Below are 18,354 nucleotides of genomic sequence, written 5' to 3' on the forward strand. Positions count from 1 at the left end.
TCTCAGAGCTGGGATCCAGAGACCAGGATGTGTATCGAGGAGAGCCTAACTAGTTCTAGTTGGCATTACTTAACCTTACACACAAACTCAGGCTTCTATAAGCCTGGCAGACAGACTTACTCCTCATGTCAGTCAATCTGGTAAGGCCTCCAAGCAAGGCGACATTCAACCTCTGGCTGCTGCCCAATCCTCTTTACACTGTAGTGGGTCCTCATGGTATCTCCTGCAAGTGGTGGGGCAACTTTGAGATAGTTTTATAATCCTGAACTTTCTTTTATCTTTTTAATCAAATTTCTGTCTACCAAATCTGCTTTGTGTGCTTTAAAAATTACCACATAAAGTAATAATTAAAACAAGATTCTAAGACCACCCTCTTGTGAAATAACTAATTGACAGGACTTACCACAATGCATCAGTGAGATTGATCACAGGTCACCTGCAGCTAACCCAACAAGTTTTCCCAAAGTAGAAAGTAGAGTAGATAGCTCCTTCCGACTGTAATCCTTTGGTATGGCAGCATAAATAATGCAACTGAGTGTAATCTAATCTATATAGAAGCTCGTATGTATAATTGACAAAGATATGACAACTACAACTCAGCCCACTGCATAAATACAAACAAACATACCAGTTATATACAGTATGTATTCACCTCTTCCTGCTCAACATCTTCTCTATTGGGTCACAGGATCTCCCAGTCTTTGAAGAGTAAAATCAAGTAGGGCATCCAATAATCTAACAGGTTTCAAGGCTCTACGGCACATATGTAGCAGCTACTATACCATCATAAAATATTAAATTGGACAGGAAAATGTCTTAAAGCTAACATATTTTAGCCACAGCCCACATGTATTATTTATAACGGGCATAGAATACAAATTTTCTTCATATCAAAATAGATTCCAATGTTGCATATTCAAATGCAGTATATTAGTAGAAGCTTGGCCAATAGCACAAACTGTACAATTGCTTTGAGAGCTGGATAAAGGGCTCCCAGGGTATATAACAGCCACATACATTTTGTAAATAATGTCACCAAAGAAATCTTAAGCTGTGTAACTAAAAATTGTGATCTTCTTTATACCAGATCAAGGATTGATCCTTTCTGTCACGATCGGTTGTGGATTGTTGACCCAAAAGCAGAGGCAGGAAGGCAAAGGTGAATTTCTTGGTGATTTAATAAAGGTTTACTGAAAACAGAGGCAGGTAATTCAAAAATCCAAAAGGTGGAAGGCTCAGAGAGACGGAGTTGGAGGAAGTTTGATGAGGAACCAGCACTGAAGAACTGCACAGAGAGAGTATTTATGGGAGGCTGAAACAAAGGGGGAGCTAACGAGGAGATTAGAAGCAGGTGTGAGTAGAGCAGAAACAGGAAAGGGGCGTGGGAAAAAGGAGAAATCAAGAGGGCAGCAGAAGGCAACAAATAAAAACCTGAGAACTGAAAATAAGTAGATAACACAACAAAATAGTAATTAAACCACTAAGACTATAAAACATGGAGTAAAGCAAAACTGATCACTCAAAAGAAAACATAACAGTACCAAGACTAAGACAGAAACTGAGAAAAAAACCAAAGAACACAATAAAATAAGAATTAAACCATAAAAAACTAGAAAACAAGGAGCAAAGCAAAACTGAACATCGAAAAGAAAAACCATAACAGAACCAGAACACTTTTTAGTAAAACAGTCTTTGTCCATGTGGAAATGCTACTTCTTATTGCCATGTTTCCTGTGAGAGAAGGTAAGCATACAAACACCAAACGTTTCCCCATAGAAAAAAGTTTCAAACACACAAAAAAACATATTTTTATCACTCTCCTTAATTAACAGCAGAAACTAACTTTTAAACCATTAGAGGAAAAACTAGTCTCAAAAGATATTTTATATTTCACTTAATACTATAGTTAAGCTTTATTATCATAAACAGTTTTATTCAAAGAATGACACATCAACTGATTTATAACATATCAACATACTCAGTCCATTAAGATTAGTCTTGTAACTGTATGGGGTGCTAATTATAACAACATAGAATTTTAATCTGCTTCCTGTACCTTTTAAAATAAAACTTCACTACAAACTACAGTTATCAAATATAATGTGATAGTTTATTTAAATATTGTAACATTGTTGCTGTGAAGGGTCTTAAAATCTGTTATGAATGTTTTCAACAGTTGATGCACCATATTGTATGTTAATTTTACAGATAAATATATATGTTAGAAAAATTATTCTTAATGCAGTGCAAAACTCATCTTCCAAACCATGTTTCAGATGGACCTTTGGTAAGAAATCTTAAAGCAATATTGTCTTTATTTATCAGGAACTTCAAGACCAAAGTTAAATGAAGGCATATAGCTTTCTGATGGTTGAAAACAAAACTTTATACTGAACTGTTAACTCTTCTTACAATGGAGTCAGTAAACTGCTGTGATAATAGACTGAGAAATATGTTTACAATGAAGTCATATATTTCGATTTCTCAAACTCAAAACTAAGGTAATAGGTTGTTGGGAAATAACTTCACAGTTTTCCAACTTAAAAGAGATAGAAGAAATCATTGAACAAATGGTAATAGAAAAACTAGTATCCAGTTACTAGCAGTGACAGCTGAGAAATTTTACAAACCTTTTATAGGTGAGAGCTTGTTGGCATAACATATCTAAGGTTGTAATTCATAATTGTCTGACTGGACAAATGTTCAGCAGGCATTGAGCATCGATTATTAAACAATTGTTAAAGAAAAAAGGAGGAGAAATTAAGCTACCAATAAAAGCTTCAGGCATTTTTTTTACTAAAGCAATTCATATACTAAGTTTTTGTAAAATATTCCAGATAAAATTAAGATGGGTCTTTTATTGATATAGTTTTAGGTCTATCCATTGTCATTGCAGCTTAGAGCACATGTATGCATAATTTTTCTTTTTCGTCTATGTGTGACTTTCACAGTTCTTGTAAAATGTGTGTATTTGTGTTAAAGCTGTTGTGAGAGGAGCTGGCAGCAGCCTCCTTGCTCCTCTTTTCTCCTGCAGTAATCAGCAGGAGTGGATGCCCGGGCTTCTCCACCTCTCCCTGCCTGTGGTTTCTTCACATACCGTCTCAGCCGAGCGGGTAGGAATGTTCGTGTGTGTCAGAGTCTGTGTGTGCAAGCATTTATGTGTGCATGTGTGCTGAAACACACCGACTGGGTGCATAGCAAACGTCAGTGCATCGGTGAGTGTGTGTGGGGGTGTGAGACAGGGATAGATCTGGTGCATTTGTGTGTAAGAACAAGGGGTGGGGGTTGAAGAGGCCATGAAAGGGAGAAGACAGAAAACCTGATGGTAGTTAGTTGGCCTTTTCCCTGCAGTAAACAGAGCTTTGTAAAGGAATTTGAAGCAGTTGTTTTTTGTGAAGAGTGTGCACATTTTATTATGGTGAAAACATTTTAATCAAACTGTACAGATTTCAACATCCCTGGAGAGCATATGATATATTTGCCTTATCTTTTTTTTTTCTTTTAACCTTTGTTTCAACGGAGAAAATTATAACAACATACATAACCTCCAGACACAGACAAATGTTTTGGCACTCCAGGTAAAGATGTGGAAAAAGCCACAAAAGTTAGTTTTTGTGCAATCTCTGTACCAAGCTAATGTATGTTGTCTGTCTTTTTCTTGTCGCTGCAGTTTACCCCATGTGCTCTCTATAGGATTTAGATGTAGGGGGAATGAGGTGCCATAAGAGAAAATTGTCTTCATGAGTGGTGAGGCAATTCTGTTTTGATTTAGACATGGGTTTTGGATGATGATCCTTTTGAACAAATATGTTCTATTAACAGGTCTTTTTAAGTGAAAATACTCATATCACAAAGAGCTTGGATCCTGCACTCCTTTCCAAGAGAAACAGTCCCATGTTACCACAAATCTTCCATTTTACTTGATCCCGCAAGTGAGATTCAATTCCACCTATGGTTACCCCTTGGTTTACATCACGCCACCTGAAGGGTTTGTTACCAGAAAGCTTGATTTACCAGTTAAAACCCATTTAATCAGTAGCCCTCATCCTTCCCAGTCCTCAAGTGTATTTTTCAAAGGCAAATCCAGTTGCTTTTGTGGTGTTGAGCGTGGGTTGAAATAATTAGCCCTTAATGATTTTTAGTGGCCCCCTTGAACACAAAATACAAATTAAACCTATTTTTTCTTACCCATATATGAACAAACAACCACTGTAAGTTCAGAGTGTTGCAAGAAAATATCTTTTTTTTTTTATCACATTTATTGAATTTTTATCCATTATATTTTACTGTTTAACATCTACAAATTCATTTAGCCTCTTAATTTATTCTCAAATAAGCATAAAAATTATTTAAACAACACTGGATAAAGCTTTGCCGTGCTTCTATTACTTTGATCAGTCATATAAATCCTTTTGCCACATTGTATTTTATTTTTACCTACAACCCAGGTGTGAATAAACAGGAATACAAAATAAACAATAGCTAATTTTTAATTAGTTTGGAAAGAATAAGTTTGGTAAAAAAACAAATTTATAGCATATTTTTAGTTGATTGATACCTAACATATTTGGAAAATGAAGTTATGGGGGAGTATAACCTAGCCTGACGTAGTCCGACTCAATTCTAGTCAGAATATGAGTCTGATACTGCTCCATAGAGCTGTGATTATGGGGCGTGTTTCGAACGAACCAGGAAAAAAAATGCCTCTGCACTCAATTGGATAGACCTACAACCAATAAGAGCAACGGAGAGCTCTTATTGGCTCGCTTAACATGCCTCGTATGTTAAGCGAGGCATAGTTGTTGTCCACAAAAATCAAAGCGTGCAGTTGCACGCCTATAATAAGAAGATGAGACTTGATCGCGTTTCTCTGTTCCTCTTTTAAAATTAATTTGCTGTCGATATCTTCTAGAACAGACCTAATAGCAGAATCTACTCACCTAAACTCTCCAGCGGCAGCCATTATTGTTGTCACCCAAGCGCGCATTGGTCACTTGGTTGATTACGTTACTGTTGGTCATCTGTCCATCATCGTATAAAGCCCGCCCTGACAATTTGATTGGATCGCCTGACAGTGGGCGATAATACTCGCGCTACTATGGAGCAGAGCCAGACCGAACTTCCCCGACCTCAAACTTTGTGGGCGGGACTAAGTTCGGAATGGCACCCAGGCTAAGTATAACCTATTTCGGAGTGGTTTTTTTTTTTCACTAGTATGAACAAAAATATATTTTTTGTTTGCTTTATCATTTGAAAATAAATCACAAAACTGTGACCAGAGATGGCAAAAGTACTCACTTTCCGTACTTGAGTAAAAGTACAGATACTTGTGTTAAAAAATACTCTGGTAAAAGTGGAAGTACTGATTAAACTTCTTTACTTAAGTAAAAGTAACAAAGTACAGGCTTGTAAATTTACTTAAAGTATAAAAGTAAAAGTAGAAACCACTTTTTTCATGCCGTTGCCTACATTTTAAATGGATGTCTGCCAATAGGACTAGATCTCTGTTGTGTTCATTTTCAATCATCTCGTCGTCCATACTACTATGCTAACGCCACCGCCACCAAGCTGCAATGATTTGCCGCGAATGAATACCGCCGAATCTGTTGATTCACCTTGTAGTGGTGCGTCAAATGCAACGTAGATTCCCATCCAATTAGATTGAATTTGGTATTGATGACGTGAAAAATAATAACGGTAACTCCATTGAAATGATTCAAAACTAAAGTAACGAGCCAATTTTTTAAAATGTAAGGAGTAGAAAGTACAGATATTTATGTAAAGATGTAAGGAGTAGAAGTAAAAAGTCGCCATAAAAATAAGTAGTAAAGTAAAGTAAAAATATCAGAAAAATCTACTTGAGTACAGTAACGAAGTATTTGTACTTCGTTACTTCCCATCTCTGACTGTGACACTATTCACATTGCCACCTATGATTATATTGTTATTATTTTCATTCTTGTTTTTGTATTATTATTATTACACAGTTCAGGATCCAATAAACTGATAAGAAAATGTGCTTTCAAATTTAGTTTCCTCTGACATCAATTACACCATCAGTTACACCAATTTCAATCAGTGTTTCTCTGTATTCTCCTCAAAAAAATGACTATTGTGAATATAATTAGGGATAGATAGTGAAATTTATCTCCTTAAAATGTTGAAAACTTCTTAACAGCAAAAACTGACATAAAACTGTATCCAATATGTCATGTATTGGTTAAAGTTAACAGCTTACATACGACCACCAAATAGTATTTTTTTTTTACACTCTTTTTTTGACAGAGGGAATTAAAGAAGCATCCAAATTAATGCTTGAAACTATCCAGTCTAGATGTAGGCCTTATCCACAAAAGCAGTTTGGAGTCCATTCTGGTTCTTGAATGTGTTTTTGAATGGGTTGTGCTGTTATTCCAGATATGATCTCAAAGGTGTTAGTGAGAAGCTTATGTTGGAGTATTTGAACTCTGTATTTCTGAAAAAATAAATAAATAAATTCACGTGTTTACCAAAGAAACTTTGTCAATAAGAAACCTGCGGAGATCTGATATCTGCCTTTCATTTCCTTTATCTCTGACATATTACACAACATGCATTTCCTGAACCATGAATTTGAAGCTACCCCACCCACATGAAAAAACTTAGCAAATAGGCTGAATTGTTAGTGCTTCATTACTGCAGCTCTGTGCATTTAAAATGGTCATTTGTAAAAATAAAAATCAAATAAATAAAAATCGATCATGTGTGCTACTTTTGTTTCAGAAATAATAAAGATAATTTTTTTTAGGTCACCCAGAGATCAACTTCACCATTATTAAGATGAATCAAATTGATCTAGTCTACTTTCTCAGTGTTAATGATATGTGCAGGTAAAACTGTCATTTGTGCTGATATTGTAACGATTCAGAACAGAAGACCAAGTATTCAAGGCAAGACAGAATGTGGGAATACTCAAAAATGTTTATTAAAAAAATGTCAGATCTGCAGTTGCAGCAGCTACTGTAGAGCATATAGCTAGCTTATTATCAAGTCAGCATGCAAAAGTAGTTGAAAAATAGATAGCATTGTGTGATGTCATGCATTCGGGATGTCCCACCTGATGACCAAATGCCATCATTACAGGAAGGGTAAACAACAAGTGTCTAATAATGACTATATCTGACTGCAGGTAGATAAACCATCTTTCCATTGTTTTCCAAAAGAGAAAGGGCCAAAAAGATTGGAAAGGTTTAGCAAAGCAAACGATCGTCGAAAATGGCAAAACTTTGAGTGCTGCCTTCTCTCTCCGGCTTCCATGCACAGTCTGCCCAGGGCATGCTTCTCTAATTGCTCGCTTTGCTCCGTCCTTGATGACACATGACTGTGTCTCCAGGTTCACCACCAATCACACTGTGAAGTTTGCAGACAACACTACGGTGGTGGGCCTCATCAGAGACAACAACGACCAGGACTACAGAGAGGCGGTGGAGCAGCTGGTGAACTGGTGCAGAGATAACAGCCTGATCCTGAACGTGGAGAAGACAAAGGAGATCATCATTGACTTCAGGAAGAACTGGCCCAACATCGCTGCGCTGCTCATCAACAGCTCAGCTATAGAGGTGGTCAGCAGCACCAAATTCCTGGAGGTGCACATCACAGACAACCTCACCTGGACTGTAAACACCACCTCCCTGGTCAAAAGGGCACAAAAGCACATGTACTTCCTGTGGAGGATGAGGAGAGCCCACCTGCCCCTACCCATCCTCACAACCTTCTACAGAAGAATCTTAGAGAGCATTCTAGTGTGGTGTGGAGGCTGCAACTCCTCAGACTTTAAGAGTGTGAGAAGAGTGGTGAGAACAGCAGAGAAGATCATCGGGGCTCCTCGTCCCTCCATAAAAGACATTTCATCCCAGTGCTGCATGTCCCGAGCCCATAACATCATCATTGACCCCTCACACCCCAAACACGGGCTGCTCTCCTTGCTGCCCTCTGGGAAATTGCTTTGCACCATTCAAGACAGGACCAGTAGATTCTGAAATAGCTTGTTCCCCACGGCCAATCAGACAGGTGAACTGTTGAGAAAACTCTAAATATGTCACAATCTCTGCATCACACTGACAACACCAAACCAAAATACTGCATATTTGCATTACAGCATGTGAACAGAGCACCGAGCAGTTCCCGCTCTCCGCACAGGAGGATGTTGGCTCATTCGCACCACCACTCAAAGTTGCGCCAGGATGCTCCTCTCAAAATCCGCTCTGCGCTCACCTTAACTTTCCTGCCGCTCTGGCGAAATCACTCCACGCTTGCTCAATTTTCAGGAAAAGGCATTTTCTGACATTTTCTCTTCATATAATTATGCCAGGGCCCTGGGACACACACTGTTTGATTTAACGATTTGACCGATACATGTGTATTGTCTGATTTACCTAGTTGTTAAATTATCGAAGTTTCCCAGCTGTGAACGTTACACCTCGCTCCGTTCATGTTACCTTCGAGTTTCCTATTTACTCATTCATTTATTTTACTAGCTAGATTAAAAAAGGTCACTTCACATCCTATTACAAATGAGATGATAGCGTGTAATGTATCTATGCGATCCATTTTCAAAAGACAGATTCTTAACACAACGATCCCTTTATGTAAACCCACTCTGTATGGTTAAGTATAGTTAGTGTCTGTTGTTATGATATGTTATCCCACTTTTTATCACACAATATGTTATTCTCATCTCGGTGATTCCGTGGTAAAGTTGAAAAATAGACTATAACAGACTATAGGCACAGGCTACAGCATAGGCATTGGCCTAGGCTCACATGCTCTTATTTGCACCATGTATATTTAATGCTCATAACTTCTATATCAATGCATATTTTTGCAAAATGTTTTTTTTTTTTTTATCTCCCACACCGTTTACATTGGATCACTGCTGCACTAAGACAAGTAAATTTCATGAAATATTTACGAAATAAAATTTCGTTTTGAACACACTCTGGGCCGGATTTATCAAGATCCAATTTTGCGTGCAGTAATTTGCGCTAGCAAACTGGAATTTTGCGCGAGGGGCTGAACCATGGTTTGCGGGTGATTTAACAAGAGTGATTGCGTAACTGGTGGCAGGCGCAAAACTGTTGGAGACGCCCTATTTAAATGATGGTTTTGCGCGTTTTGTGGTTTGCGGCAAAGTAGTTTGTACAAACTAGTGCATTAAGAAATTTTAATCTTACAGTGACACCCCCACCCCCTCCAAAAAAAAAATATAATATATATATATATATATATATATATATATATATATATATATATATATATATATATATATATATATATATATATATATATATAAACTTTGGCAACCTTTATTACCTAAGGTGGTATGTGGCTGAATTTCTACTTCACTGCAGTAAAAAAAAAAAAAACAGGTATTTTATATTGGCCTGTAGAAAAATGCACATACCAAATGGCTCACAAGAAGTGACTGTGGATGAGATTACTGTGCGTACGCATCCCCACAGTATTGGCATGTTGCTCCACAGGCGCAGGGTGTCGGGGTTCTCCGGTAGGGCGTCAGGGCGACATGGCATTTAGAACGTCGGACAGCACTTCTGAAAAACGAGATTGGGAGATCCCAGCTCTCGCTGCAACCGTACGCTGGAATGACCCAGATGCAAAAAAGTGCAATGTTGCAAGGAGTTTTGTGATATCTGGTATTGCGTGGGTCCTCCTTGTGGCTGGCTCCAAATCCATTCGGAGTTCCCCCAACAGCTCCAAAATGGCAATGCTGGATAAACGATATGTTTTGATGATCGTTTCCTCGTTCATTCCAAAAATATTCACAAGGAGTGAAAAAATGCGTTCTCTGCGTCTCCTTGCTTCATTTCAATGTCTCCTTCTTGCGACAATAACCGCTGCCATGTGTGCGCAATTACGCATACAGACCATTTGCACCTTCTTTTGAAACGTGTTAAATATAGAGTCAGATACCGTTAGCAAAATTGCTTTCAGGTTTGATAAATCATTTTGCGAGTGCTAAATTAATATATTTACATGTTCTCCTCCCACAAGATGCACTTTAGCGTGTAAACGCCCCATATTGCATATTCATTGCAGAAAAAGTACTAAATGGATAAGAGGCGCTATTTAGCAAGTTTTAAAGACCAAATCCTTTTAGCACACTGTTGATAGATCAGTTTGTAAATTTTTTAGCGTGCGCAGTGATATAACTCACGTTTTTATACACGCAAACCTTTGATAGATCCAGCCCTCTGTGTATTCAAAATGACAATAAAAGTGGTCCTAGTCTTCAATCTCCCACAGTTAGCCTAAATCCTATCCTAGCCTCTTCCTTGCCTTCAGCGCTTTGTTTCTCAATGCTTCCTCAATCCCCTGCAGTTAGCCTCTATAGCTCTCCTATGTCAGGTGTAGCATCTTCCCAACCTAGCGCGGGAATTTGCAGCTGACATTCAGAGGTGCTAAAAAAATATGTAAAAACTGCAGTCACAGTTGAGTATCGATTTTTACAGTTTAGTCAGTCAATATTATCTGCTTACTGAAGAAGACAGACATGCAAAAAAAAAAAAAAGGTTTGCACATTACTGCTGAATTTAAGCTCAAATAATTTAGTGCCTTCTCTATAGATCGGCTCCAATTATACAAACAAGATTGCTTTATGACATAAAAACCTAACTAACCCAAACTGTTAAACAAAAATGTTATGTCCTTATTGTTAGATTTTAAATATACAAAACATTGAAAAGAGTTACATTGTGGTGAGATAAGGGCTTTATGTATGGTGTGATCAGAAGTAGGGCAAACAGTTGTAAATGAGACTAAGCTATAGTTTGATCTTACTAAAGCATACAATTTAAACTAAAGAACCAGTAGAGCTTAGAAAGCTCCATATTTATGTCTGTGATGGTAGGACAAAAAAAAGGCTTTTTCTTGGCATTCCAAGAAGAAATATGCAGTATCTGATTCCAAGATGCTAATCTGTGTGCTACCCTTCTCTAACAGGGAGCTATTTGTTTGCTCCCTTATGATTCTGTTCACTGTGCATGTAAACAAAAAATAAGGGTCCTTATTAATCTAGAGCCTTAAAAATGTTAGCATCTATTTTTAACCACAGGAAATAAAAAAATAAATTATTTCATAATTTATGTTTCTAGAAATCTGTAATTAAAAATCCCCCAATTACAGTTGTTTCAGATTGTTTGTTAAGCGTAAAGATAACTGCAATTATGTTTTATTAATTAAAAATTTACAAAAAAAATCTTAATTTAAACCCCTCATTTAAATAGCTTTACCACTGGTCACTCATGTACATTTGTGTACACAATTGAATATGTACCACTTGTGTACATTTTAAGGTAGGATTTTTAAGGTCTATTTTTTTCTTTATTAAACAAACCTTAAATCCAACTTACTGATTTAAGCACTAATGTGCTTCACAGTTATTGTGGAGTCAGTTGTAGTCAATGGAAAACATAGGGAGGCATAACAACTGTTTATAGTTTTCTCCTCCGACAGTCACTGTATATGCTGGGACTCCTGTCTCCAAGAAACTGCTCCATGCATTCCGCTGATTCATATACAAATCCCTCTCCCCTCTACATGCTACACATGTGAAAGATATGCAAACAAAATGTTTTTCTTCCTAACTCATGCTAAAACACAAAACCCCACCATGATGTTTTTTGTTTTTGTTTTTTTTTTATGAACAGCAGCTCTTCAGTAAGGCAAAACACTGCTTATATCACACAGGCCTGGCATGATCACTTGGCTGATAAAATCACAATGTGATGAGAGGTTGTGATGACACACGAACAGAGAACATTTGGTGCCTCTCCAAAATGTGTCACTGTTACGATAACCTGCTTAACATGTTGTGATGACTTTGCAGTCATGGTTAAGACATATATATCAGCATCATTTCTTAATGGTATCAATCTGTAGTATAACGTTTTATGTTACCCTAAAAACAGATAATTAAGCAGGCTTGCTACCTGTGGCTTTAGACCAAAATTACTTCAGGATATGGTAACTTTCCAGTAATTGAAAAAAGAACATAATAACACATTATGCAAAAATGATCTAGCAAAATGGACTGTACTATGTGCTGTACTTGTTAAAACATTATAAAAGACAAACAAAGACATTTAAACATGGTATTATACGTGTACTTAAGTTACTAAGAAGTGCAATTACTTAAAAAAGTAATTGCACTTTTTAGGGAATAATTTTGAAGATCCAAGTCACTGCAAATCTGTAAAACTAATTGGCATTAAATTAACACTTTTAAGAAAAGAAAAAGAAAATCCACCCAGTCAGAAGTTACTGTAGCTTGCAGGACTGATAAACTCCAGAGAGGCTGATAGCATTATGGGTTAAAAGATTTCTATAACATTAAATTTTTAAGAAAGGTATTTTGATGTTGATTTATTGTAAAGCTTGTTTTCTTCTTAATATTTCTTTTTCATTTTAAATTGAACATTTTAAAATTTTATTCAAAGTGTTTTCAATTATTCTTAACCATAACAAAAATGGAAATGTTCTTTCAAGTGATTATTTTAGAGTTACATCCCTACCAAGCAAAGGTGGGTAGAGATCCCCAAAAAAATTCTATTTTAAGTGTAGCACTACTTTATTTATATTTGTCATGATCTGCCCTGATATCTCACCTAAATCACTAATGCCTTTTACCTGCTTAACTCTCTCCGGCTGCAAATTATCACTAATCTCATCTACCTGCAGGTTTCCCTTATAATGGGCTAAGTTCCAGCCATCATGACTGATCATTGTTTATTTGCTGTTTGTTTGTTCCCTGTTTGATTTCTATTTCTTTGGTCAGTAATTTTTGTTAATTTTAGACAGTTTCAAAGTTCTTGTCCCTTTTCCAGTGAGGAGTTTATTCTCAAGCCACTGTCCTCAGGTGAGTTAATTCCCTAACCAGTGGTGAGTGTTTCAGCGTTTCCCTAGTGATTCTATTTTCCTGATTCCGTTCCCTCTCATCCACTGGCCTTGTCTGTCCCTGGCTGATCTGCTTGTCTGAACCTTGGTTGGACTCCTGCTGGATTCTGCCTCTCTGAGCGTTTCTGTCTGAGCTGGATGCTCGACGCATGGGACTCTGAACTTGCCTTCTCGCTCTGATGGATTCCTGGAATCCGGATCTGTCTGTTCCTAAATGGACTGTACTGTTGAACCAGGTAAGCGACTCACTCTAATTATCATCTTCCGTTCAGATGATGGTGGTTACTTACCTGTGTTTCTTTCTACAGAATCAGTAATGGGTGGCACCCTGCACCTGCAGTCGCAGTTCCACATCAGCGCGCTTCTGTTCTCTCTGTTTTTGTTTTAATAAACGTTTTGAACTTCCTACTGTCTCACTTTGAATACTGGGTCAATCTTTCCTGTTTAATGACAATATAAATTTGTTTTTAATTAAGTAAAAGTAAACAGTTGTTATCCAAGAACCTACTCTAGTACTTTGTTTGCACATACCACCTGATTCAATGTTTAAAACCATGTTATCAGACAGGAAGCTATATGCAATTTCGGGTGTTGTAATCTATTAAATAAAATTAAAAAATAAAGACAAATAATACTAATTATGAAAAATTTGGGTTGAAATTAATATTTTTTTTTTTATTATGCTATTTTTCAACAGAAACTTAAACCCTTTGTTACAGTAGGCAATGCAAATACGTCAGTAAAGGATATAGAACTTCTAAATAAAATATCTACCGTTTACTATATTTTGACTTGATGTCTTAAGGTACTTGTGGTTGTTGGAGCAGAAAAAATTATGCATTTTTAGTTTTACTTAACTTAAAACAGTGATACTTTTGCACGAATATCATTTTGGTAAAAGAAGAAAATACAGTAAAGTACAACTACTCCTAAAGTATTGTTTGACAAGTTGCATAGAAAAATAACTAGTTATAGTTGTCATGATCTGCCACTCTAGGCTTTTGGGTTGTGTGTGCGTTTTCATTTTGGGTTCTCAGTTAAGCTTTATTTTGTTCTGTATTGTCAAGAATTATTTTTTGAATCCTTAGTTTCAGTCTTCATCTCGTTTCAGCATTTTTTGATATTTATTCCTTGGACTAGTTTTAGTTATTCTTTTTCTTATCCGTATGTTATGTTTTCCATGGCTTCAGTTTTCTCCAGTCCCTTCTTTTATCTTATAGTTTCCCCCTTTGTTATTCCTTATTGTGTGGTCATTACTTTTATTCCCCTTAACCCTTAAGTTATTTTCTAGTTACAGTTAAACCCTCTTTCCCCGTTTACTCTTTCTTGCCCCTTAGTGCTCATTTCCTTTCCCCTTAGCTCCTTTCTAGCTGCTTCTGTCCACACCTGCTCCCAATTAACTGATTACTCCACTCTTTTTCCTGTCTCTTATATATATATAGTATTTCTCTGCAGTTCCTCAGTGCTGGATTCTCTTCATTTATTCTTGTTTCTCCCAAGCTTCTCTAGTATGTGGTTCCCAACCTATTATTTCTAGATTTATCTTTTTGTACCATCTACTTCACCATTAAAACTGCAAGAGCCATCACTGCCTTGTCTACTCTGTATTTGAGTACAGAACAATACCCACCAACTCTGACAATAGTTAGTAGTCCCCTCTTACGGAAGTGGGGACTCAAGTTATATGACTTGGACTTGAGTCAGACTAGAGTCATTAATTTAGTGACTTTAGACCTGACTTAAAAAACTGCTCAGAGATTTGTGACTTGATTGTGACTTATTTTACAATGATTTAAATAGGACTAGAACTAGTTTACTTTTTTTGAACACCCTGCTATTTTAAGTTCTCCCACTAAGAGATCATGGAGGGGTCTGAAATTGTCACTGTAGGTGCCTGTCCAATTCACTTACGTCAAACATAGCAGTCTTAACCCTAAGTATTTTCTTTAAACTACCTAATGGCTGAAACATTGGAAATCTTAAGGAGCTGAGTACAGCTATTTTGTCCATCAAATTAGTTTATTTAAAAAAAATTCTTGACTTATGCCAGCATATGCTCATATGTGGGCCATAAGTTACAGGTAAGTTATCTGATCGTTGACATACAGTGGGGCAAAAAAGTATTTAGTCAGCCACCAATAGTGCAAGTTCTCCCACTTAAAAAGATGAGAGAGGCCGGTAATTTTCATCATAGATATACCTCAACTATGAGAGACAAAATGAGAAAAAAAAAATCCAGAAAATCACATTGTCTGATTTTTAAAGAATTTATTTGCAAAAATATGGTGGAAAATAAGTATTTGGTCAGTTACAAACAAGCAAGATTTCTGTCTCTCACAGACCTGTAACTTCTTCTGTAAGAGGCTCCTCTGTCCTCCACTCGTTACCTTCATTAATGGCACCTGTTTGAACCCGTTATCAGTATAAAAGACACCTGTCCACAACCTCAAACAGTCACACTCTAAACTCCACCATGGCCAAAACTAGAGAGCTGTCAAAGGACACCCGAAACAAAATTATAGACCTGCACCAGGCTTGGAAGTCTGAATCTGCAATAGGTAAACAGCTTGGTGTGAAGAAATCAACTGTGGGATCAATTATTAGAAAATGGAAAACATACAAGACCACTGATAATCTTCCTCGATCTGGGGCTCCACGTAAGATCTCACCCCGTGGGGTCAAAATGATCACAAGAACGGTGAGTAAAAATCCCAGAACCACACGGGGGGGACCTAGTGAATGACCTGCAGAGAGCTGGGACCAAAGTAACAAAGGCTACCATCAGTAACACACTACGCCACCAGGGACCCAAATCCTGCAGTGCCAGACGTGTCCCCCTGCTTAAGCCAGTACATGTCAAGGCCCGTCTCAAGTTTGCTAGAGAGCATTTGGATGATCCAGACGATGACTGTGAGAATATCATATGGTCAGATGAAACCAAAATAGAACTTTTTGGTAAAAACTCTACTGTCGTGTTTGGAGGAGAGAGAATGCTGAGTTGCATCCAAAGAACACCATACCTACAGTGAAGCATGGGGGTGGAAACATCATGCTTTGGGGCTGTTTTTCTGCTAAGGGACCAGGACGACTGATCCGTGTGATGGAAAGAATGAATGGGGCCATGTATCGTCAAATTTTGAGTGAAAACCTCCTTCCATCAGCAAGGGCATTGAAGATGAAACGTGGCTGGGTCTTTCAGCATGACAATGATCCCAAACACACCGCCCGGGTAACGAAGGAGTGGCTTCGTAAGAAGCATTTCAAGGTCCTGGAGTGGCCTAGCCAGTCTCCAGATCTCAACCCCATAGAAAATCTTTGGAGGGAGTTGAAAGGCCGTGTTTCCCAGCGACAGCCCCAGAACATCGCTGCTCTAGAGGAGATCTGCATGGAGGAATGGGCCAAAATACCAGCAACAGTGTGTGAAAACCTTGTGAAGACTTACAGAAAACGTTTGATCTCTGTCATTGCCAACAAAGGGTATATAACAAAGTATTGAGATGAACTTTTGTTATTGACCAAATACTTATTTTCCACCATATTTTGCAAATAAATTCTTTAAAAATCAGACAATGTGATTTTCTGGATTTTTTTTTCTAATTTTTTCTCTCATAGTTGAGGTATATCTATGATGAAAATTACCGGCCTCTCTCATCTTTTTAAGTGGGAGAACTTGCCCTATTGGTGGCTGACTAAATACTTTTTTGCCCCACTGTATGTTAAGTGTAAGATATTCATAAGTCATGGTGTCTAGCTTATCCAAAACCTATTATTAAATTCTGCAACTTATGCATTACTTACCAGGAACTTATTTCCAATGCATATCAACGTATCTGATTTGTTCAAGACTACTGCTGAACATGTTTATAACTTACAGCTACTGTATAGAGGGCAGATTATACTTCTGCAACCGCACACATCAAATGTTGCTTGGGTCTGGTTACCATCAGTCTGGAATTTCTAGGGACGCACAGCAGTTTCCCGCCAAAGCACAAGCGGGAGCCTATTCGAGAACTAGCGAGAACTTCTGCAGATGGTCACAAGAACTTTGGCGACGCTGGCAGGAGTGTTTATCTTTCAAAACAACAATGGTGCATCTGCAAGATATCACAGTTGTGGAGATGGATCTAGAGTTGCCAGACATTGAAGAGGAACAGGTTTTGTTAATAGAGTTGGCAAAAAGACTGATTAACCTTTCATCGTAGTTGTCCATTGTAGTTGTTCCGCGGTTTTTAAAAATGGCGTGCCCCGGCACCGAATCGAGAAGGACCACACAGAGAGTCAGAAAGGCATGCATAGGACCAATCACAGCTGCTTTTTGTTTGCGCACTTCTGTTTGAGGTCTGCGCGGGTTTGCAACCGTCTGACGCATTGTCAGTATTTTTTGAGGTGCACAACAACGGTTGCAGAATATCTTCGCGGGGGGCGTGGTTGCGCACAGAGACAGATTTGACGGTTGCAGAGGCTATGCGTCAGAGGCATAAAATTCTGGAGCATTGCATTTGTGGGGTCAATTAAATGCTCAGAATGGCCAGAAAAAGAGAACTTTCCTCTGAAACTCGACAGTCTATTCTTGTTCTTAGAAATGAAGGCTAGTCCATGCGAGAAATTGCTAAGAAATTTAAGATTTCCTACAACGGTGTGTACTACTCCCTTGAGAGGACAGGCTCTAACCAGAGTAGAAACAGAAGTGGGAGGCCGCGTTGCACAACTGAGCAAGAAGATAAGTACATTAGAGTCTCTAGTTTGAGAAACAGACGCATCACAGGTCCCCAACTGGCATCTTCATTAAATAGTACCCGCAAAACACCAGTGTCAACATCTACAGTGAAGAGGCGGCTGCGGGAATCTGGGCTTCAGGGCAGAGTGGCTAAGAAAAAGCCATATCTGAGAATGGCCTTTAAAAGAAAAAGATTAAGATGGGCAAAAGAACACAGACATTGGACAGAGGAAGACTGGAAAAAAGTGTTTGGATCACAAAGAAGAACGTTTGTGAGATGCAGAATAAATGAAAAGATGCTGGAAGAATCCCTGACGCCATCTGTTAAGCATGGTGGAGGTAATGTGATGGTCTGGGGTTACTTTGGTGCTGGTAAGGTGGGGGATATGTACAGGGTAAAAGGGATACTGAATAAGGAATGCTATCACTCCATTTTGCAATGCCATGCCACACCCGGTGGACAGCGCTTGATTGGAGCCATTTTCACCCTACAACAGGACAATGACCCTAAACACATCCTCCAAATTGTGCAAGAACTATTTAGAGCAGAAGCAGGAAGCTGGTATTCTATCGGCCAGCGCAGTCACCAGATCTTAACCCCATTTAGCTGTTGTGGGAGCAGCTTGACCGTATGGTACGCAAGAAGTGCCCATCCAACCAATCCAACTTGTGGGAGCTGCTTCTGG

At 38.1% G+C, this 18,354-nt stretch overlaps 1 long non-coding RNA gene across 1 annotated transcript in view; it reads left to right on the forward strand.

Annotated features, from left to right (window-relative positions):
• The first annotated feature begins 3,036 nt into the window (after nt 1-3,036).
• Nucleotides 3,037-18,354, forward strand: part of LOC119779409 — a 51,162-nt gene continuing 35,844 nt past the window's right edge. The window contains exon 1 of the long non-coding RNA XR_005280223.1: nt 3,037-3,113. This is a non-coding gene — a long non-coding RNA (uncharacterized LOC119779409). The remainder of the gene's footprint in view (nt 3,114-18,354) is intronic.

Source organism: Cyprinodon tularosa, unplaced genomic scaffold, assembly GCF_016077235.1.
Source record: "Cyprinodon tularosa strain WSP-4 unplaced genomic scaffold, ASM1607723v1 ctg147, whole genome shotgun sequence".
NCBI lineage: Eukaryota > Metazoa > Chordata > Actinopteri > Cyprinodontiformes > Cyprinodontidae > Cyprinodon > Cyprinodon tularosa.